Source organism: Agrilus planipennis, unplaced genomic scaffold, assembly GCF_000699045.2.
Source record: "Agrilus planipennis isolate EAB-ADULT unplaced genomic scaffold, Apla_2.0 scaffold8, whole genome shotgun sequence".
NCBI classification, from domain to species: Eukaryota; Metazoa; Arthropoda; class Insecta; order Coleoptera; family Buprestidae; genus Agrilus; species Agrilus planipennis.
Genome location: NW_020442461.1, coordinates 2,862,278 through 2,867,093, shown reverse-complemented (window position 1 = coordinate 2,867,093; position 4,816 = coordinate 2,862,278).

The window sequence follows — 4,816 nt, the reverse complement described above, 5'->3', positions numbered from 1 at the left end:
TTATAGGCGTGGACTGTCCGGGTATGAGGTGCCCATGGCTCACTATGCGCCCCACCATACACGCACATACCCCGGGACGCGCATGGTCCTCATTGATTTTAGCGACGCCGACGACGATGTCGACGACGACGACGACGACGACGACACCAACGACGCCGATGCCAACTTTTCAAAGCCTCTCGCCCGATCGTACATATCAGATAATGGAATTATTATCGTCATCCGTTATCTCCTGGACCGCCACATGCCATGGTCGATGTCGCTGACACCACAACTACGGTATTGTCGGTTTGGACACTCTGTTTGTTGTTCCTGTCTGTCGGTCCGTTTGTCCCAGGACGAGTAATAATTGCCACCGGAAGGGTGACAGGTGGGACGCGCAAGTAAAACCGCGAGCGGCCTCGGAGCCGTGGTTAACGGTCTCGGAAATCAGCGGAAGTTAAGGACGCCCGGAAAAAGTCGAACACCGTCCTGTATCTACCTGATCTCCTGTTTGTGGGAATTATTAAAACAGTTTTTGATCGTATATTAAGACTAACCTTAATATCATCATCATCATAAGGTTGTCAGTCCTAAGACTGGTGGTACACGCACCACACTAAAACTAGAACAACCCACATTCTTAACTCTTTTCGAACAGTAATCTAATCTAGATCTACCTCCTGTTTCTGCCTCTAATATGTATCTGATTAGACCTTCATGCCTGAGAAGGTATCCTACCAACCTATTTCGCCTATTTTTTATTAAGTTCCATAGAGTCCTTTTTTCTCTTATTCATTCTAATACCTCTTCATTTATAACCTTCTCTATCCCAGATATCCTCATCATTCGCCGGTAACACCAGATTTCCAATGCTTTTAACCTTCTTTTCCGCCGCGCCCACCGTCCGTGTTTCGCACCCGTACAGCGCCGCGTTCCAAACATACACCTTTAACAATCTTTTTCGAATTTCTAAATTAATCGTTCGCGAGCAAAGAAGTGACTTCGTTTTTATTAAAGGCGACACGACCCTGCGCTATCCTTTGCTTTATATCCCTACTAATCCTTCCGTCCTGACTTATCTGACTTCCTAGATACCTAAAATCAGCCACTTCTTCTAATCTTTCGTCTCCTATATTTACATTCGCTCATCTTTCCCTACTTTTTCTTCCCTTGCATACCAGAATTCTTGTTTTACTTTTATTTATTTTATACGAAACTGTTTTGTCAATACTGCTTTCATTTTATTTAACGCTGTTTCCAACACATCCTTACTAGATGCCAATACTGCTTTATCATCTACAAATCTAAGCATACTAATCTTTGGCCCCTCTATATGTAACCCTACAGTACAATCTACCCCGTTAGATATGAATGTCGAATAGTTCTTATGTTATAAGTAAAAAACCTTTTTACAAAAAATATGATATCAAATTTCAACACATACTGTAGGTAATAACAAAGATCGGTAATTTTAATTAATTAATCAATCAAATTGTTCAGTAGGGATAATAAATTTTTATTTGGGTTTGATCAAAAACTTTTAATTTGAAAGCAAACAAAAAAGCTAATGGATTATATTTCGATTTTAATATTAATTTTCCCAACCCTAATATACGCAGAATGCAAACATTTTCCTAAATTTCCTCTCATCTTAAGTTCCTATTGCATCTTCTACATTGAACGATAACTATACTATTATTTTAATAAATAATTATTCAAAATGTTTGCGCTTACGCCTCGTACGTTGCCTTTTTATAATAGATCAGTCCTTGTATGTTGGATTTTATAAGACAAACAACATTATCAAACGCAAATTAGTTAAACATTCCATTGTAAGAGGCAGCATCTCCTAGGCAAATTTTCCGAGAGTGGGATAATTTTCATGAAAATAGATGCCTAATCAATGAAACTTAATTTTAAGTAATTGAACGAGAAAAGAACTTTGAAACATACAAAACCATTCTTTTAATTGTTAATGGATTTAATTAGGATAATAAAAATTATCAGATAAATCGACAATTCCACACGGGTGACAGCAGTTTTCGAGTTATTTCCTAGGACCAGGAGAACATGATATGATATAATTGACGTGGAAACTGCTTTTCTTTTATTAGTATGAAAATGACGGACAAATCGTTTACTTGCAACTTTGTTCGAATGAACTTAAAGACTGAGTCGTGTCTTGTTATGGGCATTACAATTATAATTAAGACTAGGGTAGTACCTACCGTTAAATTTAGCGATGGTTATTAATTGAAAAGAAAATAATTACTCCAATTAATCGATTAGAAGCTGAGAAAAAACTGACTTTAATAGTCGGGCTATTATTCCAATTATAATCGATTATTATCGATCGATTAATCGGATAATCTCTAATCATAACCAAGTTCGTAATAAAAAAGTTTATCAACCGAAAAAGCGTTTGTTTTTCACTATTTTGTGGTCAAATATGCTGAAAATTAGAAATTAATTTTCTTCAGGATCTTCAGGACATAAACGCAATGAAACGTAATGGATCATCTGAAGCATATTTTATAGACGGCTCGTAAATAAAAGTTGCACTAACGATAAAACTCGTTTTCCTTTTTAAATCCTTGCTAGGACTTTCATCTTGCTTGATTTTTAGTTTTATGATTTTGCCTGGAAAAACCCATTGTGTAATTTTTTTAATGTGCGGTGTTCTTTTACTACGCTGTCTTCGGTTTTACTTCAACCAACATTGACCAATAAACCTACTTATAACATAATAATGAAGTTCTAGAGATTTTAAACGAAGAATACCGGCTCGCATTTAACAAAAGAAATCACTGGATGCATTTGAGATATGGTGTTATAGACAGAGATGTGCAAAATAGTTTTTTAAAAGTATTTAAATACTTTTTTGATTTGTTACTTCAAATGTTAAATACAAAATAGAGACGCTGATGCCAAAATAGTTTGTTTACCGTGAAAGATCAGAACCAAAATAGGGTTGCAAACAATTTTATTGATGTAAAATCAAAATCAATCACTTTATATCAAAATATTTACAACCCCTTTTTGTTTCCGATCTTTTACCCATGTAATAAGAGAAAGAAATGGAATGCATAGGTTCTTTAGCTTTGGGTTCATCTAATAAGTGAAGTTTTTCGAATCGTTTTCTAAGATTTTGGATTATAATAATTTATTAGCACATCACAATATCTTGTAGTTTTCAGGTTTACACACCTGGTGTATATCAATTCGATATTGTTTTGCTAGATCATGGACCATGGCATTGAAGTCGGAAAACAATATCGATCCAATATTTTAGATTAGCTATTTCCAAGGAGTTTAAAATGTTTTGGGCTCTCTTCAGTTAAAGAATTAAAAGGCATTCATAGAATGTCTCTTCGTCCCTATTTTAAGCTTCTAATACCTTCAATGGCCAATGTGAGCAACTTTAATTCATGATTTCATATAATGTTTGATCGGTGATACTACCAAAACTTTTAACGACAAAAATGTATTTGGCATTTTACAAATAGAAAATACGTTTGGTAAAGTATTTTAAATAAATTACAAAATGGTTTTCTCAAGAAAGTATTTAAATGCAAGATAAAAACAGGGATATTTTATTTTGTATTTGCATTTTAAATGCACGTATAGTATTTCAAATAAATCACATCTCTGGTTATCATAGTCAAACTCTAATAATAACTGTTACCAAATACAAACATAAAAAATAACAATGAAGAAACGTGTTGCTTTTGTGGGCAAAATCGCTCGTAAATTTTACGAGAGGACGAAAAAAAGAAGGACAATCGGGAGTAAAAATCGTGGAAACACCAATTTATTAAGCACATTTAGAAGCTGGGAGCTCGCGGACACCATTCACAAAGCGTCCCACGTACAACAATATCTGACCCAAGTGATTTGTATCAAAGCGACTCTTTTGGAAACTTGTCTGAATGCAGCCAGCAGGGAAATGAAGGCTTGGTCAAGGTGGGGCACGCGCTAACAGGATCGTGACGTCACTCACGTGGCGAAGAAGATGCCCTCCTAATAAGTCGATCACTCAGCTTAGTTTCTTTATCCGTTCACATTTTTATATTCCGCTTTAATGCAGTTGCCAATCCCGGTTTGCATCTTAACGAATCCTTTACGTAGGACATCATTTTACTATATAGGGACACAATAAAATCGGATACTATGGAACTATGAAATCAAAATGAAACGGCTAATTCCTGATATCTACATATAAACCTCTTATTCTACGTAAGGAATCATCCCAGGGACATCGTATGGCGACCTACATAGATTGGCAGTTTGCGCCATCACCATCAGCACTTTCGAAAGAGGAAGAAGAACAATTAATAGAATTGTACTGTCAATCCAGCATTGATCCCCAATATGCCAAAGACAAACTGCTTCAATTTTGGAGTTCAATTGCCCAAGAATTTCGAACCATCAGCACTGCAGCATTGAAGGTTCTATAGTTGGGGCGATCAAAATTGGCAAACTGAAACATCCTACATCCTTAACTTTTTGGGAACAGTAATCTAATCTCTCTACCCCTCTTAACTCCTCTTTCCGCCTCTAATATGTATTTTTGACGTGACAATGTCTTATAATTCGATGGAGTCGGCTGCACGCACGAAAAAACATGACTCATGCGGCGTTACCTCGCTCTGAGGCGTTCCACTTAAGGCTTGAAGTGCAAGCGAGAGCGCGGAACGAGCGATAAAGAGGCACAATCGGCCTCCGCGTTCGGCAGCGTTCGACATCTGTCTCTCTCCTACTTGAGTGAGCGATGCGTCCGCGTGGACAGCTGCTATACAATAATACATTTCCATTTACCTCCTTCTCTATATCC